Source organism: Schistocerca cancellata, chromosome 2, assembly GCF_023864275.1.
Source record: "Schistocerca cancellata isolate TAMUIC-IGC-003103 chromosome 2, iqSchCanc2.1, whole genome shotgun sequence".
Lineage (NCBI taxonomy): Eukaryota > Metazoa > Arthropoda > Insecta > Orthoptera > Acrididae > Schistocerca > Schistocerca cancellata.
Window position 1 is genome coordinate 1,150,378,211 of NC_064627.1, and position 15,444 is coordinate 1,150,393,654.

General features: G+C 44.9%; 1 protein-coding gene across 2 annotated transcripts in view; it reads left to right on the forward strand.

Moving 5' to 3' along the window:
- Positions 1 to 15,444, forward strand: part of LOC126150230 (uncharacterized) — a 68,401-nt gene that overhangs the window by 25,356 nt on the left and 27,601 nt on the right. The window lies entirely within an intron of this gene.

Consider the following 15,444-nt stretch of genomic DNA (forward strand, 5'->3'; position numbering starts at 1 on the left):
TTCGCATGCAGACTTGGCTACTTGGTCATTCCCATGTGCTGCAATAGCTTCTGTGTCTGCCACAACTTGCTCGGTATTTCCCCCTAGCTGAGAGTGTACCCCTCATTGACACAGGCAGTTCAGCTTCCGGGAGCTGCCAAGGAAAACATTAGACAAATTTTTAGGTCCTGCTGGGGATACTATCTAGGGACGTAACAGATGACAATAAAGATGTCACACTGATTTACGTATTTCAGTTTCTATTACTTAATGTTTCTATGACATTATACAGTAATGGGAACGGGAAGTTTTATACCACGAATTATCAGTCGTTTGTGAGATTTTCATCACATAACTTGTGTTTAACCTTTTACTCCATTTGGAACTGATGTCCATCACGAACATCAGAATGAGTTGTCACCCCCCCCCGCCACGCCCCCCCCCCCAGTCTTTTCTTCATTGGGGCACTGAGGCAAAAAGCTTCCGAACCTCGTCTTGAGGAATTTCTTGCCATGTTTCGAACACTTAGTGTGTCAATTCATCAAGATTTCTCGCTAGTGGATGGTCTTCCCATCTCATCCCAGACAAATTGGGGGACTGGGCAAGCCAGTCAAGCATCCATTCATTCCTCCAGGTATGCTGTATTTGGTGAGAAAACAGTTTGGGAGCTTGCATTATCATGCTGGGATAAGCCAGTTGATCCACTGGTCATGAAGGCTATCGCAGCATAGGTTACTATTCAGCCTCCGTTCAACAATTACCAAATCAGTGCTGTTGTACCAACTACAGGGGTGGACAAACTGCGGAATCGCCAAAAACACACCGGCATACCATGCCTAGCACGGCGTAGGAAAACGACTGGCGGTCAGAACAGATTCTAGTCCTTTCGGGTTGGAGGAACACAGGTCATGTACGATTTTCAAATATCGGTTTTGGTGAAAAACTGTGGCAAGTGTAGATAACAACCATGGAGGTAGGTAGCGATTACGCATCGTTTTCTCTGAAGCCGCGCCGGGCAGCCGCGCGGTCTGAGGCGCCTTGCCACGGCCCGGGCGGCTCCCCCCGTCGGGGGTTCGAGTCCTCCCTCGGGCATGGGTGTGTGTGTTGTCCATAGCGTAAGTCAGTTTCAGTTAGATCAAGTATCGTGTAAGCTTAGGGACCGATGACCTCAGCAGTTTGGTCCCATAAGGCCTTACCACAAATTTCTCTAAAGCAGACCACAAAGCCTCAATAATCCTGAGATCCGGTGACTGTGGTGGCGATGGGGTGTACAACAGTTCATCCTCGTGCTCATAAAACCAGTCCTGGGTGATTCGAGCTGTGTGAACAGAGGTCCTGTCTTGTTGGAGTACCAGGGAGTAATCAACATTGTACCATGCGATGGACTTGATCAGACAAAGTGGTCACAAAATCATTGCAAGTAATCCGACGTTGCTGAGTAACCACGGGGCCCATGCAATACCGCGATACAGCTACCCAAATCATCGGCCAGTAGCTGGAAGTAGAGTGAAAGACTCACCTCACGAAATTACTTGCTTCCATTGCTCCATATGGCTTTCGCACCACGTTTTCCTTTTACAGCATATCCATCAACGATGAGTGGTTTTGTAGTTCCAACTCGCCTTGAAATGCACTGCTGATGGAGCTCCCTTCGTGTTTTGGAGCTGACAGGATTTGCGAGCGCGACACGTAGCTCTGCTCTGACTTAGCGGATGGTTGAAATGGTTCAAATGGCCCTTAGCAGTATGGGACTTAACATCTCAGGTCATCAGTCCCCTAGAACTGAGAACTACTTAAACCTAACTAAACTAAGGACATCACACACATCCATGCCCGAAGCAGGATTCGAACCTGCGACCGTAGCGGTTTCGCGGTTCCAGACTGAAGCGCCTAGAACCACTCGGCCACACCGGCCGGCTAGTGGACGGTATTTTAACACTTTCCCTGTATGCTGTGTGGATCTTCGATTCGGTACCTCTTGAAACATCAAACACTCGGGCTTCCTTGGTTACGGAAGTGCCTACCGTACGAACACCTACAATTTGCCCACATTCGGATTCACTCAGTTCTGACATAACGCTCTCACAACTACACAGAACACTGCTCTGACCTCAGCTGACACTTGTGATGCACTGAGGACACGGCACGTGAGCCGCTCGTGGTCAAATTCAGCAGCGCAACCTGCAGGCTTGGCTACCATCTGGATTTACGCCCAAGCACGCGTTTCTCGCGGTGTTTATTCCTCCCCCCCTCCCCTCTACCCTCCTCCCCCCTGTAGCTCCCAATATCACAATTCCAGTAGCTAGATGGAGAGGCACGAATCTGTGAAATCGCTGCTTCGCTTCAGCTGTCGCCAGGTCGTGAATTTGACCGCCACGGACAGAAGCAAGACTCACTGAAGAATTCACTCTGGCTCTGCAGTATTTCAGGCTGTTGTCTGCGGCATGTTGCCAGCTGTAAACGATACATGGCAACTCGAGATTTCAACCCAGGTTGCAGTAATCTGTTCCGGGCGGTTTGTAAAATTTTCTTGGATTTCAGCTGTTGTGATCTGTCTCTTTGCCTTGTGATATTATTGTGGCTCAATTTTCTTGGAAGGGCTCGTGTTTGCTCTTCGTATCGCACTATTGTCCTGACTCCATCTCGTCTTCATTCGTCCTGCAATAATTGCACTACAGCCAACTGCTTATGCGATCTGTCGGTACGATACTCTCATGTCAACCTTTCACAAAATCCGAAAGATGGCGATAAGGTACATATGCTCATCCTCCGGATATCACGTCTTTCGATACCCATCTGTTCCACTCATTAGACACGTTTAGTAGGTATCATGAACACTCACCATTCATTACCTGTTGATATACCTTTTTCTGTAATTAAAACACACAAAGTAAGCAGTAACCTTTCACAGTGATGAAATTTTGATCAAAATATCCCACAGTCATAGAAATGCTAGAGTATTAGTTTCGCATCTTTCGGTCAAGGCTGTGAACTACATGTGTGGTTTGTGACAAGACTCTCTGAATCGTGTTTAGGGAACAAAAGAGATCTATCTCGAAACGAAAAGTGAAAAAATATTTGAAAAATAATTACCGTAAAGTTTAAGGGGACTGAGAAATTCCATTTTCAGCCTTAATACACTGTACAATACTGTTACTGTGACCGCCGATAAAAAGCCTGAATAATCACATATTGCCTCCCGAACCACTGCGAGTCGTGCAGAGAGAGAGACAGTTAGGTTCTGGAAGGTATCGAAAGGAATGTGGAGACATTCCGACTCCAGTGCTGTAGCTAGCTGCGCTAGGGTTTTCGGTTGATGATCCATTTCACCAACAGCTCGATCGAAGTAGTCCCACATATAGCCCATTGGGTTTAACTCCGGGACGTTTGCTGGCCAGGGTAGTACATTAAACTCATTCTGGTACTCTCTGACCGACGCAGTGCACTGCGAGGTGTGTGACACGTTGGATTGTCCCGCTGATGGATACCATTGTGCCGAGGAAAAGCAAACTGGCTTGTGGGTGTGGGCACGGTCCCCAAGGACGGATGCACACTTGTGTTTAACCATTGGCCTTCCAGACCGAAACGTATGCAGCCTGTTTGCTTTCAGACCTTTGACGCTGTACATGCCAATAGCCATCTGTCAAATGGAACATAAAACGTGATTCACCTAAAAACGTGATTCACCTCTCGCATTCACTGGACGTCCAGCTGCGTTTCTGGTGTGTAAATTCTAGTCTTTGTCGTCGATGAATAGCAGTCAGCATGAGTGCATGAGCCAGGCACCAGCTGTGGAGGCCCATACGCAACGACGTAGGCGGAACGGTCGCTGAGAAGACACTGTTAGTAGCCCCTTGATTCATCTGTGCTGTCAGCTGCTTAACAGTTGGACAACAGTTCGCTCATACACATCCCCACGGCCATCGTTCACCCCTGTAATCTATGGCCTGTAATGCCCCAGTTGCCTCGGCGCTCGTTTTGAATGGTACCGCTTCGCCATCCACGGTATACTTTAACCACGACGGTGTAGAAACAGTTTACAAACTTAGCAGTTTCGGACATGCTTTCACCTTTAGACCCGCACTTTTCGACTCTGTAAGCGCAGAACAGGGAATCAGTGATCATAAGGCCGTTGCAGCATCCCTGAATATGGAAGTAAATAGGAATATAAAAAAAGGGAGGAAGGTTTATCTGTTTAGCAAGAGTAATAGGAGGCAGATTTCAGACTACCTAACAGATCAAAACGAAAATTTCTGTTCCGACACTGACAGTGTTATGGAAAAAGTTCAAGGCAATCGTAAAATGCGTTTTAGACAGGTACGTGCTGAGTAAAACTGTGAGGGACGGGAAAAACCCACCGTGGTTCAACAACAAAGTTAGGAAACTGCTGCGAAAGCAAAGAGACCTTCACTGCAAATTTAAACGCAGCCAAAACATCTCAGACAAACAGAAGCTTAACGATGTGAAAGTTAGCGTAAGGAGGACTATGCGTTAAGCGTTCAGTGAATTCGAAAGAAAAATTCTATGTACCAACTTGATAGAAAATCCTAGGAAGTTCTGGTCTTATCAGTAAGTGGCTCGAAACAGCATATTCAGACACTCTGGGATGATGATGGCATTGAAACAGAGGATGACACGCGTAAAGCTGAAATACTAAACACCTTTTTCCAAAGCTGTTTCACAGAGGAAGACCGCACTGCAGTTCCTTCTCTAAATACTTGCCCGAACGAAAAATGGCTGACATAGAAATATGTATCCAAGGAGCAGAAAAGCAACTGAAATCACTCAACAGAGGAAAGTCCACTGGACCTCACGGGATACCAATTCGATTCTACACAGAGTACGCGAAAGAACTTGCCCTCTTCTAACAGCCGTGTACCGCAAATCTCTAGAGGAACGGAAGGTTCCAAATGATTGGAAAAGAGCACAGGTAGTCCCAGTTTTCAAGAAGGGTCGTCGAGCTGATGCGCAAAACTATAGGCCTATATCTCTGACATCGATCTGTTGTAGAATTTTAGAACATGTTTTTTGCTCGCATATCATGTCATTTCTGGAAACCCATAATCTACTCTCTAGGAATCAACATGGATTCCGGAAAAAGCGATTGTGTGAGGCCCAACTCGCTTTATTTGTTCATGAGACCCAGAAAATATTAGATACAGGCTCCCAGGTAGATGCCATTTTCCTTGACTTCCGGAAGGCGTTCGATACAGTTCCGCACTGTCGCCTGATAAACAAAGTAAGAGCCTACGGAATATCAGACCAGCTGTGTGGCTGGATTGAAGAGTTTTTAGCAAACAGAACGCAGCATGTTGTTATCAATGGAGAGACGTCTACAGACGTTAAAGTAACCTCTGCCGTGCCACAGGGGAGTGTTATGGGACCATTGCTTTTCACAATATATATATAAATGACCTAGTAGATAGTGTCGGAAGTCCCATGCGGCTTTTCGCGGATGATGCTGTAGTATACAGAGAAGTTGCAGCATTAGAAAATTGTAGCGAAATGCAGGAAGATCTGCAGCGGATAGGCACTTGGTGCAGGCAGTGGCAACTGACCCTTAACATAGACAAATGTAATGTATTGCGAATACATAGAAAGAAGGATGCTTTATTGTATGATTATATGATAGCGGAACAAACACTGGTAGCAGTTACTTCTGTAAAATATCTGGGAGTATGCGTGTGGAACGATTTGAAGTGGAATGATCATATAAAATTAATTGTTGGTAAGGCGGGTACCAGGTTGAGATTCATTGGGAGAGTCCTTAGAAAATGTAGTCCATCAACAAAGGAGGTGGCTTACAAAACACTCGTTCGACCTATACTTGAGTTTTGCTCATGAGTGTGGGATCCGTACCAGATCGGGTTGACGAAGGAGATGGAGAAGATCCAAAGAAGAGCGGCGCGTTTCGTCACAGGGTTATTTGATAACCGTGATAGCGTTACGGAGATGTTAAGCAAACTCAAGTGGCAGACTCTGCAAGAGAGGCGCTCTGCTTCGCGGTGTAGCTTGCTGTCCAGGTTTCGAGAGGGTGCGTTTCTGGATGAGGTATCGAATATATTGCTTCCCCCTACTTATACCTGCCGAGGAGATCACGAGTGTAAAATTAGAGAGATTCGAGCGCGTACGGAGGCTTTCCGGCAGTCGTTCTTCCCGCGAACCATACGCGACTGGAACAGGAAAGGGAGGTAATGACAGTGACAAGTAATGTGCCCTCCGCCACACACCATTGGGTGGCTTGTGGAGTATAAATGTAGATGTAGATGAAAGCCAATGATCGTACGTTTTAGAACGTCTGATAAATCGCTCAGTTTCTACATTACGTTAGCAACTCCAGTCTTTTCGACGTTCCCCATAAACACCCTCCACTGCCTGTGCAGCCACCTGTCGTCTGTGTGTGGTTATTGCACGTTGACGTCGAACATGAGTGGTTCTCACGTCAATGTGAGTCGACTGTGTGTTAGCCTAGGCACTGAGTTTTGTCGAGTAAATAAAGAAGTATTTTACACGGACTTGAGAGTAAATGAGAGAACAAAACTTTGTAACAGACCAGGAATAAAACCGTAATTTTTGTTTTCCATCGTAAAAGCTCGAATGACTGTTTGATCACACCACACCCAGTCATCCGAGTCCCAGCTTCAGGTTACGTGTAGCTGTCTCCTTCTCTTCCAGTCGGCGCACAGGCTCTCCACCGTAACTGACTCAGTTGGCACTCACGTAATGCACAGCTCAGGTGTTACCCCGTGTCTCTTGCCCTCTGGAGAGAAATGTGCGCGGTATGAAAATTCAGGATGGAGCAAAACTGACTGTCTTTCACAGGCAACACTTTTTTGTCTCTGGTGAAAAGGACTGGGGTGAGAATAGTATATATACTTGAATATTTCTGGTATCTCAACTGCAGATTTTTCAGCGCTCATTTAACTTTAGGACTCTGTACCTCAGAATTAGCAAAAATGGACTTGTACCACTATTGAAATAAGCCCTTCATATCTAATTACTATATGTATGTAACTTATGGGTAGGTAGTAAGGAAATCCGTCCGACATCCATGTGTAATCTGTGAGGAAGCTTTACTATAACATAGCTTAAAGGGAAGGAAAAAAATTCGAGTCTGGATTTGATATGCTCTTTGTTAACAATGAATACGGCTCGAGAAGCAAAATACGGAGGAAGTTAGGCTGATTTAAAATCAATCAAGAATGTGAAGCACCTTGACGGCATCGTTTGCAATTTCTTCGGGATAAGAAGCAAGTTCAAATCTCTGTGATCGGGAGAACATTAGAAAGAGACACGTGATAAAATATTTTAGCGAAATTCTTTTATCCTCGCGATGATTATGTGTCGATCTGTGACGTCCGTAACGACTCTCCATACTGCTGCAGGTTCAACGGCCTAGCAGATGTTCCATCTTGACACAGAGATGCACACTAGGTGTGTTGCTACAGTTTTCGTAAGATTGCTGGTGAAGGTGGAGAGCTGATTGTGTTTTAAATGTAATGGAACGGAATGAGAGGTAGTTGTCAGTAGCCAGCCGTTAAGTAAGGTAGGTAAATTTTATGACTTGCTGTCTACGAAGGCGCCGTGACCTGAGGGGAGAGAAGTAGACATAAAGGAGGGAGTTGCTCAACATAAAATCAGCTTATAGCTACCATCTGGATCGGTGAAACTAAAAGTGCAAATTGGCCACACGGTTACATGATAAACTCAGGGTGAGCTGTTCTGAGGCTAGGGGAAATGTAGGAGACAGACATTTTCTTCAACACTAAGGTGGAAAACTTACTGCAGTTTGACGTTGAGAAAGACATGAGTTAGCAGACCTCCGCACACTTCTCAAGACACTGGTCATTAACGTGTCTACTGTGGTTATTACCCAGGAACTGCTGATGGGCTCTGTATGTTGAAAGCCAAGCTTTCAGTGTCCATGTCTGCAGGATGACTTCGGAAGACAATGTTCATGAAAATTTTAGCGAATCAACTTCAACTTTATGAAACATAACATTGTATTACTATTCACTTTATGTTGTTGTTGTTGTTGTTGTGGTCTTCAGTCCTCAGACTGGTTTGATGCAGCTCTCCAAGCTACTCTACCCTGTGCAAGCTGCTTCATCTCCCAGTACCTACTGCAGCCTACATCCTTCTGAATCTGCTTAGTGTATTCATCTCTTGGTCTCCCTCCACGATTTTTACCCTCCAAGCTGCCCTCCAATACTAAATTCGTGATCCCTTGATGCCTCAGAACATGTCCTACCAACCGGTCCCTTCTTCTTGTCAAGTTGTGCCACAAACTCCTCTTCTCCCCAATTCTATTCAATACTTCCTCATTAGTTATGTGACCTACCCATCTAATCTTCAGCATTCTTCTGTAGCACCACATTTCGAAAACTTCTATTCTTTCCTTGTCCAAACTATTTATCGTCCATGTTTCACTTCCATACATGGCTACACTCCATACAAATACTTTCAGAAACGACTTCCTGACACTTAAATCTATACTCGATGTTAACAAATTTCTCTTCTTCAGAGACGCTTTCCTTGCCATTGCCAGTCTACATTTTACATCTTCTCTACTTCGACCATCATCAGTTATTTTGCTCCCCAAATAGCAAAACTCCCTTACTACTTTAAGTGTCTCAAATGGTTCAAATGGCTCTGAGCACTACGCGACTTAACTTCTGAGATCATCAGTCGCCTAGAACTTAGAACTAATTAAACCTAACTAACCTATGGACATCACACACATCCATGCCCAAGGCAGGATTCGAACTTGCGACCGTAGCGGTCGCTCGGTTCCAGACTGTAGCACCTAGAATCCCACGGCCACTCCGGCCGGCTTAAGTGTCTCATTTCCTAATCTAATTCCCTCAGCATCACCCGACTTAATTCGACTACATTCCATTATCCTCGTTTTGCTTTTGTTGATGTTCATCTTACATCCTCCCTTCAAGACACTGTCCATTCCATTCAACTGCTCTTCCAAGTCCTTTGCTGTCTCTGACAGAATTATAATGTCATCGGCAAACCTCAAAGTTTTTATTTCTCCTCCATGGATTTTAATACCTACTCCGAATTTTTCTTATGTTTCCTTTACTGCTTGCTCAATATACAGATTGGATAACATCGAGGAGAGGATACAACCCTGTCTCACTCCCTTCCCAACCACGGCTTCCCTTTCATGTCCCTCGACTCTTATCACTGCCATCTGCTTTCTGTACAAATTGTAAATAGCCTTTCGCTCCTTGTATTTTACCCATGCCAACTTCAGAATTAGAAAGAGAGTATTCCAGTCAACATTGTCAAAAGCTTTCTCTAAGTCTACAATTGGTAGAAACGTAGGTTTGTCTTTCCTTAACCTATCTTCTAAAATAAGTCTTAGGGTCAGTATTCCCTCACGTGTTCCAATATTTCTACGGAATCCAAACTGATCTTCCCCGAGTTCAGCTTCTACCAGTTTGTCCATTCGTCTGTAAAGAATTCGGGTTAGTAGTTTGCAGCCGTGGCTTATTATGCTGATAGTTCGGTAATTTTCACATCCGTCAACACTTGCTTTCTTTGGGATTGGAAATATTATACTCTGCTTGAAGTCTGAGGGTATTTCGCCTGTGTCATACATCTTGCTCACCAGTTGGTAGAGTTTTGTCTGGACTGGCTCTCCAAGGATGTCAGTAGTTCTAATGGAATGTTCTCTACTCGCGGGGCCTTGTTTCGACTTAAGTCTTTCAGTGCTCTATCAAACTCTTCACACAGTATCATATCTCCCATTTCATCTTCATCTACATCCTCTTCCATTTCGATAATATTGTCCTCAAGTACATCGCCCTTGTATGTATAGACCCTCTATATACTCCTTCCACCTTTCTGCTTTCCCTTCTTTGCTTAGAATTGGGTTTCCATCTGAGCTCTTGATATTCATACAAGTGGTTCTCACCGAGCGAGATGGCGCAGTGGTTAGACACTGGACTCACATTCGGGAGGACGACGGTTCAACCCCACGTCCGGCCATCCAGATTTAGGTTTTCCGTGATTTTCCTAAATCGCTCCAGGCAAATGCCGGGATGGTTCCTTTCAAAGGGCACGGCCGACTTCCTTCCCCGTCCTTCCCTAATCCGATGAGACCGATGACCTCGCTGTCTGGTCTCCTTCCCGGAAACAACCAACAAGTGGTTCTCTTTTCTCCAAAGGTCTCTTTAATTTTCCTATAGGCAGTATCTATCTTACCCCTAGTGAGACAACGCTCTACATCCTTACAATTGTACTCTAGCCATACCTGCTTAGCAGTTTTGCACTTCCTGCCGATCTCGTTTTTGAGACGTTTGTATTCCTTTTTGCCTGCTTCATTTACTGCATTTTTATATTTTCTCCTTTCATCAATTAAATTCAATATTTCTTCTGTTACCCAAGGATTTCTACTAGCCCTCGTCTTTTTACCTACTTCATCGTCTGCTGCCATCACTATTTCATCCTCAAAGCTACCCATTCTTCTTCTACTGTATTTCTTTCCCCCATTCCTGTAAATTGTTCCTTATGCTCTCCCTGAAACTCTGTACAACCTCTGGTTTAGTCAGTTTATCCAAGTCCCATCTCCTTAAATTCCCACCTTTTTGTAGTTTCTTCAGTTTTAATCTACAGTTCATAACCAATAGATTGTGGTCAGAGTCCACATCTGCCCCTTGAAATGTCTTACAATTTAAAACCTGGTTCTTAAATCTTTGTCTTACCATTATATAATCTGTCTGATACTTCTAGTATCTCCAGGCTTCTTCCATGTATACAGCCGTCTTTTATGATTCTTGAACCAAGTGTTAGCTATGATTAAGTTATGCTCCGTCCAAAATTCTACCAGGCGGCTTCGTCTTTCATTTCTTAGCCCCAATCCATAGTCACCTACTACGTCTCCTTCTCTCCCTTTTCCTACTGCCGAATTCCAGTCACCCATTACTATTAAATTTTCGTCTCCTTTCATTATCTGAATAATTTATTTTATTTCATCATACATTTCTTCAGTTTCTTCGTCATCTGCAGAGCTAGTTGGCATATAATCTTGTACTACTGTAGTAGGCGTGGGCTTTGTGTCTATCTTGGCCACAAGAATGCATTCACTATGCTGTTTGTAGTAGCTTACCCGCACTCCTATTTTTTTTATTCATTATTAAACCTACTCCTGCATTACCCCTATTTGATTTTGTATTTATAACCCTGTATTCACCTGACCAGAAGTCTCGTTCCTCCTGCCACCGAACTTCACTAATTCCCACTATATCTACCATTAACCTGTCCATTTCCCTTTTTAAATTTTCTAACCTACCTGCCCGACTAAGGGATCTGACGTTCCACGCTCCGATCCGTAGAACGCCAGTTTTCTTTCTCCTGATAACAACGTCCTCTTGAGTATTCCCCGCCCGGAAACCCGAATGGGGGACTATTTTACCTCCGGAATATTTTACCCAAGAGGACGCCATCATCAATTAACGTTACAGTAAAGCTGCATGCCCTCGGGAAAAATTACGGCTAGTGTTTCCCCTTGCTTTCAGCCGTTCGCAGTACCAGCACAGCAAGGCCGTTTTGGTTAGTGTTACAAGGCCAGGTCAGTCAATCGCCCAGACTGTTGCCCTTGCAACTACTGAAAAGTCTGCTGCCCCTCTTCGGGAACCACACGTTTGTCTGGCCTCTCAAAAGATATCCCTCCGTTGTGGTTGCACCTACGGTACGGCTATCTGTATCGCTGAGGCACGCAAGCCTCCGCACCAACGGCAAGGTCCATGGTTCATGGGGGGAAGTGCTATAATTAACCCTTTAGTCAACAAAATTGCTATCAAACAATACTGATTTATAGTAACCGATGTACAAGGAATAATACTCTTAATACGCTCATGCTCATATATTGAGGATAATGCTGATACATGGTGAAACAACGCTCTGGTGGGCGGTCTGCGGGTTTAAATAACCTCGGGGTACAACCATGAGGTGCATTTGACCTGCGGTTGCCGCACGGTGGCGCTGGCAGCAGTCCACATACGCAGAGGTGTGTTGGTGCATGTCAGAGTACGGTGCAGCGAGTAAGTGTGCAGACGTTTTCAGACGTGCTAATGGTGAATGTGTGTTGAAAATGGCTCAGAGAACACATATTGATGACGTTATGAGGGGTAGAATACTAGGGCGATTAGAGGCTGGTCAAACATAGCAGGTCGTAGCACGGGCCCTCCGTATGTCACAGCGTGTGATCTCAAGATTATGGCAACGTTTCCAGCAGACAGGAAACGTGTCCAGGCGCTACACTACGGGACGTCCACAGTGTACAACACCACAAGAAGACCGATATCTCACCATCAGTGCCCGCAGACCGCCACGGAGTACTGGAGGTAGCCTTGCTCGGGACCTTACCACAGCCACTGGAACAGTTTTCTCCAGACACACAGTCTACAGTCGACTGAACAGACATGGTTTATCAGAAAAGTGCATTCCACTGACCCCTGTTGGTCATTGGAACAGTGGTCTCAGGTTATGTTCACGGACGAGTCGAGGTATAGGCTGAACAGTGATTCTCGCCGGGTTTTCAACGGGCGTGAACCAGGAACCAAATACTAACCCCTTAATGTCCTTGAAGGAACTTGTATGGAGGCCGTGGTTTGATGGTGTGGGGTGGGATCATGATTGGTGCACGTACACCCTTGCATGTCTTTGACATAGGAACTGTAACAGGTCTGGTGTATCGGGACGTCATTTTGCACCAGTATGTCCGCCTTTTGAGGAGTGTAGTGGGTCCCACCTTCCTCCTGATGGATGATAATGCACGGCCCCACCGAGCTGCTATTGTGGAGGAGTACCTTGAAAGAGAAGATATCAGGCGAATGGAGTGGCCTGACTGTTCTCCAGACCTGAACCCCATCGAGCACGTCTGGGATGCTCTCGGTCGACGTATTGCTGCACGTCTTCAAACCCCTACGACACTTCAGGAGCTCCGACAGGCACTGGTGCAATAATGGTAGGCTGTACCCCAGCAGCTGCTCCACCACCTGATTCAGAGTATGCCAACCTTTTGTGCGGCCTGTGTACGTGTGCATGGTGATCATATCCCATATTGATGTCGGGGTACATCCGCAGGAAACAGTGGCGTTTTCTAGCACATATGTTTCGGGACGGTTTTCTCAACTTATCACCAATACCGTGGACGAACAGATCTGTGTCATGTGTGCTCCCTATGTGCCTGTGCTATTAGCGCCAATTTTGTTTAGTGCCACATTGTGTGGCACCACATTTTGCAGTTATCCTTAATTTATGAGCATGAGCGTACATTTTAACTTCCAGTCACCCTATTGGCTGTGCACATTTGGGAGGGCCTACCGTTGTTGCACGGTATTTTTCACCAGATGGCACAGCCACGGTTAGATAGCACGAGAACTGTGAGATGCTGGAAGGCACTTTTTTGTGGTTAAATAAAAAAAGGCATTCATGCAAATTCGTCACTTTATAGAACATATACTGGTGCTTATACTTTGATTTACAAGAAAATAAAGTAATATTAGCTGCATACAGCAATATTCTATATTTTTCGAAGATATGCGTCGTCTGCCAGGAGAGAAGGTACATGGACATACTATGATCTATTCCGAAAGGTTTCCGAGATAGAAGACATTTAATGTTAGTTTTGTACGTTTTCCATGAATAACTAGAAAACCGCGTCCACAGCTAAAGCGTGTCGCTGTACAAAATTAAATTACATTCAGTTTCCTACAAAAAAGATGCTATTAATTTTGTACTCTACGGCTAATAGTTAGCGTGAGAAAGTAAGAGAATATTGAAAGTATCGCGCGACGCCCAAGCGCTGTGGATTAAGTAGATCTGTAGGCCAATTTGAGATAGTTTCTCGACCTACTTCATCACAAGTGCCCTGTATCAAACTGTTCGTCTCGAATTCCTCTACATTACTGAGGTAAATTTTGGATAAATAACAACGTACAGTAAACGTGTTCTCCCACAGCGTCCATTCGGAATGGGAAATATATCCATAAGTATTGTGCTCAAAATTACCAATACTACCATCCCCCAAAGCACTAAATTTTCCCATTACTCACCCTGTGGTAAAATTAATTGATGTAAATACTTTATTGCATAAAGTTGGGCCCATGTACAGGGTGCCCATAAAGAAAGTCTCCATTTTCATTTTCCAGATGTTCTACAACACAATAAACATTATGTTTAGAGAGAGTAGTTAATATTGTTCAACATGTGCACCTTCGTTGGCAACACACTTTTCCCATCGCCTTGTGGTTGCGTGGAACCCACGCTTATACATTTGAGGGGTTATTAGCAAGCCCGCCTCTCGTATTCGCCGTTTCAGTTCAGTCAAATGTGGCACGCTGGTAGCATAAAATCGGCTCTTGATGAAGCACCACGCAAAAAAGTCCAGGGGAACTGTGGCTCCAAGAACAACTGCAGCATGTCCAGGTAGGTTGCTCCGGTAACAGATCCTATCTTTCATGAGACCACGCCACACATTGACTTTGGGAGAGTCCTTTTGCCACTAAGTGCATTCAGGGGTTGCTCGTCTGCCCAGATCCGGCAATTGTGTTTGTTGACGACGCCGCAGACATGAAATGACGCCTCGTCGCTGAACATAACATGATTCATCAGGTCCTCCTCGGCTACAGCCTCCAACAGATCATGACACATGGCTGCTCGTGCCGCATGGTCTTCATCCTCTAGCTGGTGAAGCATCTGGACATGATATGCCTTCTTTTTAAGGGTGTGGTGAAGCACTTTCGACACTGTGGATTTCGGCATGGATAGTTCACGACTCAGCCGGCGGGTAGATGCCGTTGGACTTCTTTCGACAGCTTCCCTCAGACGCTGTGCAGATTGTGGGCTGACCGGTGGTCGCGCAGCGCGTCTCTCATCAGCTACAGATCCTGTACGCCGAGATTTGTTGGCAAGTTTCCGAATAGCAAGTCTTGTAGGGGAATTCTTCCGATACTTTCTCTCAAACGGCATCTGGACCTCAGCATAGGTTTTGCCACGTAAACGATGTTCCAGAATTGTGATTCTTTCGGCAATTGTTAACATTGTGATGTCTCTTCACGGTACCTCTAACACTCCACATGTACGTTTCCCAAAAAATGGATACTTACTTTATGGGCACCCTGCACTTCGCGTTAACAAGTTATAAACACATTTATTAACAATAGAATTGAATAAGTCAGAGCCCGTGAATGAAAGTAAAACATAAGGAATATGATCAGCACTCAGTCAGCAAGTACGCATTAACTGAAAATGTAGCATACAAATGCCAAACCATAAAATTCCCGACTTTCAAAATAATTTTAACTTTATAATTTTAACTTTAGAATAACAAGGAGGGCATCTAACAATGGACAACTGTATCACTAATAACTATACATGCTGGAAGGAATGACAAAAAAATAACAAGTTTCTACCTGAGTACACCATATCCAAAACTGGACCAACTGG